The sequence below is a fragment of the Adiantum capillus-veneris genome, chromosome 10 (genome assembly GCF_014529385.1).
Source record: "Adiantum capillus-veneris isolate H3 chromosome 10, ASM1452938v2, whole genome shotgun sequence".
Taxonomy (NCBI): domain Eukaryota; kingdom Viridiplantae; phylum Streptophyta; class Polypodiopsida; order Polypodiales; family Pteridaceae; genus Adiantum; species Adiantum capillus-veneris.
Genome location: NC_140940.1, coordinates 36,067,946 through 36,082,631, shown reverse-complemented (window position 1 = coordinate 36,082,631; position 14,686 = coordinate 36,067,946).

The window sequence follows — 14,686 nt, the reverse complement described above, 5'->3', positions numbered from 1 at the left end:
ACCAAATGATTTTCTCATATTAAACTGATCATTTAATGTGGAAGAATAAACGGGAACAAGAGTTAGAATAAAGACATGTGCTTCTAGACCTGTCTCAACACGGGACCAAAAGGAGAGATGGTTGCATCTCAATAGGGGTCCAAAAGGAGATGGTCTATCACAGAGCAATGTGCAATAAGTGCTTCTAGACTTACCTCAGCAAGGGATCAAGAGGAGAGATGGTTACATCTCAATAGGGGTCCAAAAGGAGGTAGTCTATCAAAGAGCAATGTGCAACTAATGAAGCTTAAAAGACCTTAGGGTTAGCTTCATTAAAGACCTCCAATGGTTAGTGTTAAAAGTCCTTTGACCTTAAGCAAGCTAGGGCTGAGCTTGAGGTGGGAACCCGACCTAAACTTAAGCAAGCTAAGGCTGTGCTTGAGGTGGGAACCTTAAGCAAGCTAGGGCTGTACTTGAGGTAGGAACCTTAAGCAAGCTAGGGTTGTGCTTGAGGTGGGAACTCGACCTAAACTTAAGCAAGCTAGGGATGTGCTTGATGTGGGAACCCAACCTAAACTTAAGCAAGCTAAGGCTGTGCTTGAGGTGGGAACCCCACCTAAGGTGCTTGTCATGCTTGATGACTAAGGTACTTGAGGTACTTGTCACATTTAATGAGGAAGTTGCTTGAGAAGCTTCCTATGCATGGGGGGTAAGATGCTTGAGTCAAAAAGAGAACCTACTCACTTTAATGAGGAAGTTTCTTGAGAAACTTCTTATGCATAAAAATCTCAAAGTTAGGGAAATTCTAAAAGAGAACATGGGACACATGTCAGACTCTCACTAAGCTTCACCACATGGTGTGCTTGAATGTTGTTGGTTGGGCTAAAGAGGGGTCCAATGAGATTCTACTTCCATCTAACAAATATCTAGATATTTTCAAGCTCTCTCTCTCTAAGGGGTAAGGAGGACACTTGTCAAAAGACTACCCATATGCTTGACTGCATGCTGGATGTGATTGGCTAAGGGGAGAGGGGTCCAATGAGCTTGTAGCAAGTAGAATTTTTGCCCAAATCAAGAAAGGGGGGTGCTAGGGGGATATACTCCACACACACACACTCATTTGCAAGGCTATTCTCACTTGGTGAAAGTTGAGGAACACCACCTCCTTCTCCAAGCTTGTGAGAGTGAAAGCCTACACTAACACTCTTGGCTATGGAATGCAAATCCAACCAAGAGTCATGCTTCAATGCTTAAGCTTTTCATCTTCTCCATCTCCATTACTATGTTGTTATGTATGCTAGCAAGAAGAGTAATGATAAGTGAGGAACTATTTCTTTCTCCTATGGAATGTTTCGTCTTTCTCTTCCCTATCCTCATTCCCCGTTAGCTCTCTCCACCTTTGAAGGTGTTTGAGGCCTTGGGACTGAGGCTTGGGATAGTTAATGCTTTCTACAAGTTTATGTTATGCTTGTGATGCATGAAGCTTTCCATCTTCATTGCATCACGTAGGTCACAAGGAACACAAAGATTGTATTGTACTAAGTCTCTCTTGATGGGAGAAACTATAATACAAATGCCTACAAGTTTATGTTATGCTTGTGATGCATGAAGCTTTCCATCTTCATTGCATCACGTAGGTCACAAGGAACACAAAGATTGTATTGTACCAAGTCTCTCTTAATGGGAGAAAACTATAATACAAATGCCTATTAGAGGGGGGACCGGCTCCACTTGAATCCGGTCCTCAACTATTGTCATGTTCTCTAAACTCTCTCGCTTTTGCAAAAGTATTGTTCATGCCAAGTTAACTAAGTACCATGTTTATGTTGCTACCATCAATTAAGTTCACCCGCTATGCTCACAAAGTAATCTCTCAAAAGTGCTTCACCTAATTTCCTTATTCCGCTACTCTCAAAGTTCATAGGCCATTTCCATTACATTGGTATCAGAGCATTAGGTTTCTCTTTTCTTGCTTAAGAAGAGAGGTCCTTAAGTAGCCTATTAATGGTTGATCTTGTTAATTATATTAGGGTAAGTGGGACTGGGATTTATTATCGGTTTTGTTGAGCCCACTCTGTGGGATATGGTGCACACCTCGGGAGCTTTGGGCTTAATAATGGAGTCTTTTTAGACTTGCCTACGGATTTACCATTATTGAGCCATAAGAAGTCTGAAAGGAGCTATCCCTCGGCAACTCCGCTATGTTAGACTCACTCCACTACTCTCTATAATTAACCAATTCGAGCCGTGGGTGTAGATACTTAAGTGCCTATTTTCAAAGGCTAAGAGGAGTAGCAACTAAGGTTTTGAATTGCCAAAGCATACACTAAGTAAACACATAAGATCAATTAACATGGCTGACAATAACCAAGAGAGTAGAATGAACACTGATAACTTTGATTTTGCACATGAAGGTGCTAATGATGATGCCCCCACGTTTGTTAATTATCTTGTTACTAGGTTGCAACAAGCTATGTGCAACCCCTCTTTGCAAGCCGAAGTTACTCAACAACTTCGTGCTTATGGGATTTTATTTCCTCTCAAAGAGGAGGGAGAGCTTAGGAGGCCTCTTGGTGAGACCCCCAAAAGAAGACTCTCTCCCATACGAGAGGAGGAATCCAAAGAACGAGAAAGTAATGACTCCCTAGGCTCCTCAAAAGATGTGGCTCCATGAAGATGGCGGTCTAGATGATCGCCAACTCCTCCCAAGAGGAAATGGTTAACCCATAGTCCTTCTCCTTGTCACTCTAAAAGGGAAGAGAGGAAACAAAGGAAGAAATAGGTAAGAAAGTGGTCACCCTCTTCTCCTTCTTCTTCACCTTCCTCCTCTACCGATGAAAGCTATGGCTATTTTCCTAGAGAATACAAGAGGGGAGGACATCGCAAATCTTACCCTGCATGGCGAAGGTCACAAAAGTTAAAGAAGTTTAAAGAGGGAGGAAAGAGTATCTCTTTTCTCACCTATGATGGCACCTTCGGTGCTACGGACAAAGTATTGGCCTTCATCCAACAATTTGATGCGGCCTTTAGAGACGAGGGCTTCATGGAGTCCTCCAAGCTACACCATGTAGCTATGCACTTCCAAAAATTGGCTCATCAATGGTGGGCTAGCCTTTGTGGCAACGGCAAAGCCCCAAAGACATGGAAAACTCTACGAGTTTCCATCATGAAGCAATTCCTTGCAAGTGATGCAAAGGACAAAGTGCTTACCAAATGGTGAAGTTTAAAGCTTCTCTCTCATATCCACAAATATGTGGACAAATTTGGGATTTACATCTCAAGACTAGTATCTTTCAAAAGATATATTGTGCCATGCAAAAGAAAAAATTTTGTGCGAGATTACCCAAAGAGATGGCCGAGTATGTCAACTCTCAACGGCCTAGTTCTATCACCAAAGTAATCCACCACACCATGGTTGCTTCGTGCATCAATTTCCAACAAGGGGCTAGACGCAATGTCAAGCCCATGGAAAATAAAGACAAAAATGATGCCAAGGGGAAAACCAATGCCCAAAATTTTTACAAGGCTATTCCAATAACAACAACAATTGGTCCAAGGAGAAGGGAGTTTACAAAGGTAAATATAAACTCTCTCCTAAAGAGCTAGAATGTTTTAGTAAGGACCACAAATGTTTTAAGTGTGGGGAGCAATGCCATGGTTATCGTCCTTGCCCCAAGAGAATTGCCGCAATGAGACTCCTAGAGTCTCTATATTTGAAGCTCCAAAAGAGGATGCTCATTGCTAAAGATTTCTCCTTTCCTATGCTTGGGGAAAGATGCAAGAGCATGATGCCTTTATTTTGTTTGACACTAGTTCAACTCACAACTTCATATCCACGGAGTTGACCACTAAGCTAGGCATACAAGACCACAAGATGGGAGATGCATTGAAAGCCAATGGAGCGATCAAGGGTTAAGATATCTCGGTTACTTCTTTCATTGGAAAATTAAGGCTTCATGTCCAAAGCTATTTGGACAAAGAGGAATTCTTCATCTCCCCTCTCAAACATGAGAATGTTATCGTTGGGGCACCATGGTTTAAGCACATGGCTTCCAACATGAAGTTCCTTGAAAGGAGAATCTACTTCACTATAGGAAAAAGAGCATGTACATAGATGCTAATGAGTTGGGGAACACCATATCCTTGCAATAAAGGGAATCAAGAGGAATTAGAGTTGTCTAATTTTCTAAAAGGATTCCAAGATGTTTTCATTGATGGAATCCCTAGTGAGCTATCTCTAAAATGAGGGATGATGACCATGCAATTGAGCTCCTATCAAGAAGCTCACCGCCTAACAAACCTCCTTATCGAGTTTCGCAAGCTCAACAAGAGGAGATCATGAGGCCATCCAAATTCTCTTGGAGAGTACCAGCAACACCTCCAAGTAACCTTTCAAGTTGTGAGAGAGAATAAGCTTTTCATTAATCAAAAGAAAAGTGATTTTTTTCTACAAGAGATTCAATACTTAGGTCACATTATCTCTAAAGATGGCACCCGTATGGATGCAACAAAGTTAGAGGTAATAAATAGATGGCATAATCCAAGGAATCTACAAGAGGTACGAAGCTTTGTAGGTATGTGTGTCCATTACATGACTTAACAAAAAAAGAACGTTAAGTATTCATGGATTGCAAAAGTGCAAGAAGCTTTTGAGAAGTTTATCTCTCAACGTGTATTCACACTACTAGATCTCTCAAAGCCATTTGAGGTCCAATCTGATGCTTGTGGTGATTGCCTTGGAGCTATTTTGCTTCAAGAAGGGCATGCCATAGCATATGAGAGTCAAAGACTCGACTTCAATAAGTGAGTATTGGGCAAATACAAAAAAAAAGCTATTAGCTATTCTATATGCCCTAAACACGAGGAAACACTATCTCTTGGGGACTCCATTCATCCTACGAATGGATCACAAAACCTCAAGAACTTCATGACGCAAACCAAGCTCTCCGACAAACAAATGAGGTGGGAAATTTTTCTTTTGTAATTTAAATTTCATATTGCTCACATTGTTGGCAAGCACAATCAAGTGGTCAATGCACTTTCACAACAACCAAGGGTAAATGTGGTGTCTATAGCAACTCACAATGATCTATCTTTTAGGATAGATGAGTATGCTACTGACCAAGACTTTAAGTATGTAATTACAGCCTTTGCAATAGGAAAGAAACAAGAACCATTCACCTTGAAGGATGGTTATTTTCCAAACGGCAATAGACTATGTGTTAATCACCCATATAATACGAAAGTCGTGTATGAATCCCATACTTCTCCTTATGCGGGGCAAAGAGGGATTCCATAGTTTACTCTTTGAGGAGTAGAAATGAATTTTTGTTGGTCTACCATGAATAGTAAACATACAAGAGTATGTTTCAAAATGCATGGTATACCAAAGGTTGAAAATTGATCAAGAGAAGCAACTTGGATTGTTTCAGTTGACATGCTTAACAAGAAAACACACTCTATGCTTGTCAAAAAGACTATTAAGGCACATCAGATGGCAACCCTCTTCAGATCTCAAATTTTCAAGAATCATGGATTTCCAACATCTATAGTGTCAGACAAAGATCCTAGAATGACCAATAATTTCTAGAAGGGTCTCTTTTGGAATCTAAGAAGTAGATTAAATTTCTCTTTCGACCTATCATCCACAAACGGATGACCAAAGTGAAATAACTAATCTAATGATCCTTGAATCTACTAAAAGCCTATGTCATGGAAGTAGATCAATGTTCTCAATGATAGAAGTACCTACCTCTTATAGAGTATGCGTACAATGACATTGTACACACTTCTATGGGGAAAGCACCTTTTGAGGTTAAAGAGGGAAGATCCAAAAGTCCCTTACTACTTCAATTACAGGGGAAGATCTTCGCTGCTGATGAATATAGCTGAGACCTACAAGAATCTTTTCCAAAGATTAAAGGGGTTATATCCATCTCACAGGAAAGGCAAAAAGGGTTGCTGCTAATAAGCACAAAAGAGCCTTAGCCTTTAAGGAAAATGAATGGGTCTTGCTAAAATTTCTCAAGACTCATCTGAGGCATACTACGGGCAAGAGTCCTCGGACCACCAAGAGTATGATGCTAAACTAGCAAAAAGATACTATGGTCCTTGAAATTCTTAAGCCAGTCAATGATATGGCTTATCAATTGAAGTTGCCCAACCATTAGCTCATGCACCATGTTTTCCATAAGAACCTACATAAGCCTTACAAAGGAGCGCCATCAAAAGAAGCAATAGTTGTTGCAAACCCTCCAAAAATCAAAGATCAAGAAGAAGTACTTCAACCTGAGTCCATCTTATGACATGAAGACAAGGTATTAAGAAACGGTAAGATTATCTGACGATATCTTATTAAGTTTAAGAATTATTCTTTTAAAGATGCTAGATGAATGCTAATATGAACCTTGTCAATGCTTACAATGTTGCACTAGAGTAAGCATATGAAAATGCATTTTAAATGGAAAATGTTTTTGTCTTATAAGACTAGTTCTCTTTTTATTGTGCACAAATTTAAAAGTATGCATGCTTAGAATCATGTTTGTGGTGACGACATCTCCCAAACACCAAGTAGAACTTGTCACTCTACTTTGGAAGTATGATATGGACTAAAGAGTAGACATGCTTGCGGCAGCTATGTCTCCCAAGCACCAAATGGACTAGTCATCCATCTTGGAATGATGTCGTAGGGTAAAAAGGGATTCTCTACCCGCTAAGAAACATGGACTAATGACTAGGATTTATCTTCTCTACCTCATAGTCGAGGACGACTATGATTTCAAGAGAGAGGTAATGTCATAAAATATATCTAACTTTACCAAATGATTTTCTCATATTAAACTAATCATTTAATGTGGAAGAATAAACGGGAACAAGAGCTAGAATAGAAATATGTGCTTCTAGACCTGTTTCAACACGGGACCAAAAGGAGAGATGGTTGCATCTCAATAGGGGTCCAAAAGGAGATGGTCTATCAAAGAGCAATGTGCAATAAGTGCTTCTAGACATACCTCAGCAGAGGACCAAGAGGAGAGATGGTTACATCTCAATAGGGGTCCAAAAGGAGTTAGTCTATCAAAGAGCAATGTGCAACTAATGAAGATTAAAAGACCTCAGGGTTAGCTTCATTAAAGACCTCCAATGGTTAGTGTTAAAAGTCCTTTGACCTTAAGCAAGCTAGGGCTGAGCTTGAGGTGGGAACCCGACCTAAACTTAAGCAAGCTAAGGCTGTGCTTGAGGTGGGAACCTTAAGCAAGCTAGGGTTGTGCTTGAGGTAGTAGGAACCTTAAGCAAGCTAAGGTTGTGATTGAGGTGGGAACTCGAGCTGAACTTTAGCAAGCTAGGGATGTGCTTGATGTGGGAACCCAACCTAAACTTAAGCAAGCTAAGGCTGTGCTTGAGGTGGGAACCCCACCTAAGGTGCCTGTCATGCTTGATGACTAAGGTACTTGAGGTACTTGTCACATCTAATGAGGAAGTTGCTTGAGAAGCTTCCTATGCATGGGGGGTAAGATGCTTGAGTCAAAAAGAGAACCTACTCACTTAATGAGGAAGTTGCTTGAGAAACTTCCTATGCATAAAAATCTCAAAGTTAGGGGAATTCTAAAAGAGCACATGGGACACATGTCAGACTCTCACTAAGCTTAACCACATGGTGTGCTTGAATGTTGTTGGTTGGGCTAAAGAGGGGTCCAATGAGATTCTACTTCCATCTAACAAATATCTAGATATTTTCAAGCTCTCTCTCTCTAAGGAGTAAGGAGGACACTTGTCAAAAGACTACCCATATGCTTGACTGCATGCTGGATGTGATTGGCTAAGGGGAGAGAGGTCCAATGAGCTTGTAGCAAGTAGAATTTTTGCCCAAAGCAAGAAAGGGGGGTGCTAGGGGAATATACTCCACACACACACTCATTTGCAAGGCTATTCTCACTTGGTAAAAGTTGAGGAACACCACCTCCTTCTCCAAGCTTGTGAGAGTGAAAGCCTACACCAACACTCTTGGCTATGGTATGCAAATCCAACCAAGAGTCATGCTTCAATGCTTAAGCTTTTCATCTTCTCCATCTCCATTACTATGCTGTTATGTATGCTAGCAAGAAGAGTAATGATAAGTGAGGAACTATTTCTTTCTCATATGGAATGTTTCTTCTTCCTCTTCCCTATCCTCATTCCCCGCTAGCTCTCTCCACCTTCGAAGGTGTTTGAGGCCTTGGGACTGAGGCTTGGGATAGTTAATGCTTTCTACAAGTTTATGTTATGCTTGTGATGCATGAAGCTTTCCATCTTCATTGCACCATGTAGGTCACAACGAACACAAAGATTGTATTGTACCAAGTCTCTCTTGATGGGAGAAACTATAATACAAATGCCTACAAGTTTATGTTGTGCTTGTGATGCATGAAGCTTTCCATCTTCATTGTATCACATAGGTCACAAGGAACACAAAGATTGTATTGTACCAAGTCTCTCTTGATGGGAGAAATTATAATACAAATGTCTATTGGAGGGGGGACCGGCTCCATATGAATCTGGTCCTCAACTATTGTCATGTTCTCTAAAATCTCTCTCTTTTGCAAAAGTATTGTTCATGCCAAGTTAACTAAGTACCATGTTTATGTTGCTACCATCAATTAAGTTCGCCCGCTATGCTCACAAAGTAATCTCTCAAAAGTGCTTCACTTAATTTCCTAATTCCGCTACTCTCAAAGTTCATAGGCCATTTCCATTACACTTTTTATCCTATTTCCCATTGTGGAAGTGGAGCGACATGACATTCACCCCCACTGAGCCTGCACATCCTTCAACATGTGCCACATATATCCAAAACTACAAGCTTCCACATATACCCACCCAATCACTGTCCCACTTTAAGCATGCTTTGAAAAATCTTCCAAAATGTAGCTTCATGAGAGTATAGGAATCTATTACTTTTTTATAAAACAAAGTACCCTATACTGAACGCATTCCATGTCTCGGCACATAGAAATGCCCTACCCAAAACCATAAACACCATTTGGCTCTCTTGGATCGAGCGAAAAAGGGAGAAAATGTCCAAATACTGGAGCAACATAATATCCACTTGAGCATCATTGCCTGAGAACCATTGATGTCAATATGATGTTCCTGAATCAAATAGCAAACAACCATACTGTGTAGCCAAAAGCACCCATCCATATTTAACCTGATTTTGAAGATCTCTAGAATCTCCTAGATCAAACACCATTAAGAGCACATAGCACTGATGAGTCCCACAATAGACTTAAGATTTGCCTGAAACAAAGTGCAACATCCTCATCCCATAAAATTTTGGCAACTTTAGCTTGTTATCAACAAGCATACAAGAGCTTTGACTCCTTTTGATCTGCATCCATAGAATTACTAGCATACACATTAGTAGAAAAAAAAAGACCCAACCGTGCTTGGTACATTGTCCAAAATCGGGAGGAAACTATGCCCTCCCTGCACTGACCATGAGGATTTAGCATCATCACCTCCTATGACTGCATAGTCATTATGAACCTTTTCACAATTTGTACCCGTATTAGAGAATTCCTTGATTGGGATTCTAGCTTGGTCAACTTCTACCTATAAATCTGCATCCACAACACCCTCCATTGGATTGGTAGAGCCCTGAAAATCTCCATCATTTGTCAAAGAGCTAGACATTGTTTCCTCTTGTAGCTCATGATGAGAAAGCATGGAAGAAAAAACCCTCTACATATCCTGCACTTGTGAAGGTTCTTCTTGCACCCCTTCTGAACATGCATATATATTAGAAAGCCCTTTTATTTTATTAGTCTCATCTCCTATAGATCCAGCCAAGAAACCATTAATAATGGCATCTTCTTCTTCTTCTAAGATATCAGCACACTGTAAACATGTTGTCAACAATAAGCATAAACTCATTTGTATTCTCATCCACATCCTCTGTCGTCTCCACAATCTCTTGCACTTCATCAGTTACCATAAAATGTTATCTATTCAATCGTCTTCAACAAACTTACAAATCTATTTGACTTCACATGCTTCCATGATGCTTAAAAATCCATTACTACCTTGTGAAAGTTTGTCTTGAGCTCCTCGAGAAAAACCCTTGCCGAGGTCCTAGCTTGTGAAACACTTGCCGCACAATCTACACCTTCACAAGAACTAGCAATGGAGGTAACTGCCATGCGAGCAATCTTTGAAAAATTTCCATCAATTTTTATTTTGCCATTGAATTCTTTATTTACCTCTGTTAGATTGCCCAAAACGTGGTCCTCTGGGATTGAATCTGTTACTTCCAAAGCTACATTTGCTTTGGCTTTGTTTCTTGTAGAAATGTGTTCCCAAAATTCATCATAGCTATGGAACTCAATCTGATCCCCATCTCCTTTACTAAAGGTCATTTGACTTCGCCCATTAATTTTGTTCATTCCAAGTCCATAATCCTTGAACTTTCATAAATAAATCCATATGCAAAATAGTGGGATATTTGTCTGCCAATTCTTGAACATGATCTCTGAACTCAGAGGTTACAACTTCTTGAAAAGCTACAATCATCCGATCTCCTGGAACCCCTCCACTCTTCATCTCCACTTTATAGTTTCAAGGAAACCCTCAAGATCATGCCCTTGAAAAATACAACACTAGTTGCATACAACATCAAGTGCCATCTCTATTGCATCATCAATTTTGTTTTTCATCTTCATGGCTTTCACTTTCAATAGATATACCTAAACCAATTTAAGCATGTTGAATTGTTAAGTTTTTATGAAATCCTTTGAAATTGAACTCTTCAATAAAATTCATCAACTATTCTGGCTTTTCCATGTGCACCTCTCACCCCGGACAACTTCACATTGGATTCACCAAAGATGTGGAAGTGCACGGTTCTCTAGAGTTGATGAGGAAAGCGCCAGGCTTTTGGCTGTGAGAGAGTTGAGAGAGAGAAAGACAACAAGACAAAAACATTTATATAATTGCAATAAATATCCAACGTAAACGCTAAATTCATTCAATATCCCAATTTATGTACAAACTGCGATCGAGATCAACCCTCGATAATTACCAGAAAATTGAAAAAAAACCTAGGTAACGTGTAGAATGTTTGGCCCTCCAAGCGATAATAAATTTGATTCTTACCCATTGCATGCTCAGTCCGTCATTGACCCGAGCCCGCAATGATCACACGCTAGTCCTGGTACAAGCATTGGAATTCATCCCTTTGCACCTGAGCTCATCCAAACCCTTCTCTACCCACTTTGTCAGAATCACTTGAAAGTCCAAGGTGATTATCCCAAGCGCAGTTCTTTGTAGTCTTCACAAACCACTCTTAATTTCCATGGCAATGGGGACTTGCGAGCTTGCCCCTTCAAATCCATCCATGAGAGAACAAACCTTTCTCAATCTTATGGTCAGAGAGAGATATGTAAGAGCTTGAGTATGAGAGTGAGTTGTAGAGCTTTATGGAAAAAGAGAGAGAAAGTTGATTAGTTGTCAAAGCTTAATGGAGAGAAAACTATGGAGCTTAGGCTATGGGGTTTCAACTCAGGGTGCCTAATTATGGAAGCTTGATAATTAAGAACTATGAAGATCAATTAGGAGCAAGAGAGATAATTAAATATGGTTTAATGATAATCGAGCTAATGAGCTTGGCTTAACGAGGAGGAGGACGAGAGAGAGAGAGAGAGAGAGAGAGAGCTTGTTTTCAGTAGTGCTCTGCTTCTTTTTGCATTTCAAATTCTTCTTCCTTCGCTTGGTGTGTCCGAGCTCTTCTCCCCCCTTCTATGTAGCTTGGCTTTGCTTGCAGCACCCAAAAGCTAGGCCCTCTTCTACTCACGGCTTCTTGCCCTTTTTCAGCAACATGCTATCTCCCCTTTCTTGTAGGCACCGCTAGCACCCTCTTCTATAGCACCTTATGGCCCTCCCACCAGCTCACAGCCCCTTCATCTCCAGACAACACTCCCCTTTTCCTCCCCTTGGCGACCTCCTTAATTACTCCTTACAACCCCCACCCCTTGCTTTTCAGTAGCATTCACACCTCCCATGCAATAGCACAAAAACTTTAATGCCTTAGCCTTTTCATGCACCTTGCCGCTTCCCATGATAGTGCCCCCATGCACGTCAATGGTGGCTCATCATCCATGTGTCATGCACACCTCCTTGGCTCTTGACGGCACTTCTCATCAACTCTCCTTGGAGCTCTTTGGATCTCTACACACGCTCGTCCCTCCATTTGTTGCTCCAACCAAATCACCATGCAGAACTCTTGTCAATGATGGCACTCTCATTTCTTTATCCTCTTAAAAATCCTTCTATTAACTCAATATAGTAATCTTTTTTACTTATTACTTGGTTGGCCTACGACCTTTTTTTCCAAATATGCGTGCATGCTTGTCCATGTAAACCAATTGTCTGACGTTAGATGACTGCCATCATTGTACGGCCAATCCTCAGTCTTGTCCGCTTTGCTTTTCAAACCCTTTCATAGCTAATTGTCTTTTATTGCTGGTGTTTTTCATCACTGGCGTTTTGTGTGAACAGCCTGGCCCATTAACAAGTAGCAATAGCCTGCGTGAGACCTTGTCCTATTATCTTCTCCTTTGCCCGACCCATTCACAAGAAATTAGCTTGCTTTCTTGGCTCAAAGGAAACTATGAAGACGGTGAGGACGGTAGATGCAGCTCGTGTAAACCTGTTGAAGAAGAGGAACAACACAAAAGCAGTGACGATGGTGTACATGCTACCGAAGCAGAACGACACGGTCAACACTATAGTAGAAGTCGTAGAGGAGGTCACCGTAGTTAACAACAAGGAAAATATTGTACACTTTAGTCGAGGTTGCTAGCTTGTAGTGTGTAGAGAGAGAGAGAGAGAGAGAGAGAGAGAGAGAGAGAGAGAGAGAGAGAGAGAGAGAGAGAGAGAGAGAGAGAGAGGGAGAGAGATTTAATCGCATTCATAATGTCAATTGCATATGACGATGACAAGTAGGCAACAATTGAGCCGCTACCTGCTACGGATCTCCATCATCATCTCCTCTACCTGCAAGTTACGAGATATGTTTCCAATAGTGGAACCAGATATACAACAAGCACTCTAACTATCACAATGTAGCACTGAAGTCTGATAAATGTCAAGGTCTTCCACTAGGCGACCTAACCATAGAGCTTCCTTGTTAGCACCAAAAATTGCAACATACTCTACCTTCGTGGTGAAGATGGTGAAATCCCGGAGACATGATCTCTATGACATGGCTTCTCCAACAAATAGGAATACATAGCAAGATGTGGATCTTTGACTATCAACACAACCCACATAGTTCGCAACCATGTAGCCACTATGGATACATCACTACTCTCGAAGAATGATCACTTTCTTGTTATACCCTTACGATATCTCAAAATGTGATTCACTACCTCCTAGTGCTTCCAGCCAGGATTTTCCATAAATCTGTTAACCACTCCCATTGCAAATGCAATGTTTGGTCTTGAGGCTATCGTGGCATGCATAAGGTTGCCTGCTATTGAAGAATAAGGCACCTTGGCCATTTTCGCTTTCTCAGCATCAGATTTGGGAGCATCGCTCTTGCTAATTTTTTCATATGGCTACATTGGGGTACTCAATGTAGCCTTCCCACATGCATATTAAGATGTTGCAAGACCTTCTTGTGGATATGCATTTTGTGAGATAACTCTAGTATTCCACATTGCCTATCCCTCTTGATACACATACCAAGAAAGTGGTTTGTATCTCCCAAATCCTTCATAGAAAATTGTTAGCTAAGTGACTTCTTCAAGATGTCAATTTTGTCTTTAGACTTATCGACAAGGAGCATGTCGTTGGAATAAAGTATCAAGACGATAAGTGAACCACTATTCAACTTATGGGGATACAAGGAGTGATCTTCTTGGCTCCGTACATAACCTTGGGACAACTTATGGGGATACAAGGAGTGATCTTCTTGGCTCCGTACATAACCTTGGGAGTGCATGTACTTGTCAGATTTCCATTACCACTACCTTGAGCCTTGGTTTAGGCCATACAATGCCCCCATCTTGTGTTCTCTCTCTCTCTCTCTCTCTATCTCTCCCTGTGTGTGTGTGTGTGTGCAAACACCACATTTGTGCACCCTTCAATTGGTATTAGAGAACACGATGATGGTAGGGAGCATGGCAACGTTGAGAGTTTCGAGGAGATAGCTTGCTCGCTCTTCGCGATGGAGAGATCAAAGCTTTGTGAGAAAGCAATATTGTGATCTCAATCAAGAGTGATGTATGCTCTTGTGGAAGCTCACAAGAGACTTGAAGATAGTGTGTAGGTGAAGGTGAACCTATCTACCGTTGTTGTGCCACTTTGTGGGCACGGAGTGAAAGACGAGGATATGCTTTCCTTTTCATGGTTTTGCCAAACTGATGATTTAGACCAGATTCTGCCATGATATCAGGAGATGATAGGAATGTATGCATTATGTGATTTTTGTAGACCAAAGTGGACCAATTGGGCTGACAAATGGAGATTGTATGGGAGGCTGGTATTCTACTTACAAAGGTAGAGCTTGAAGTGCTGAGTAAATTGATCCAGACGGCTCGTTAAACCGAGCTACAGAGCCCAATATATTTGAGTTTGAAGGTGTAGTGCATTGCATATCTGAGATGGAAAGGGCATGTGATGCCAGGTAGTCCGAGCCAGTGTCAGTGGATACATGTATAGTGCTTGATTTACG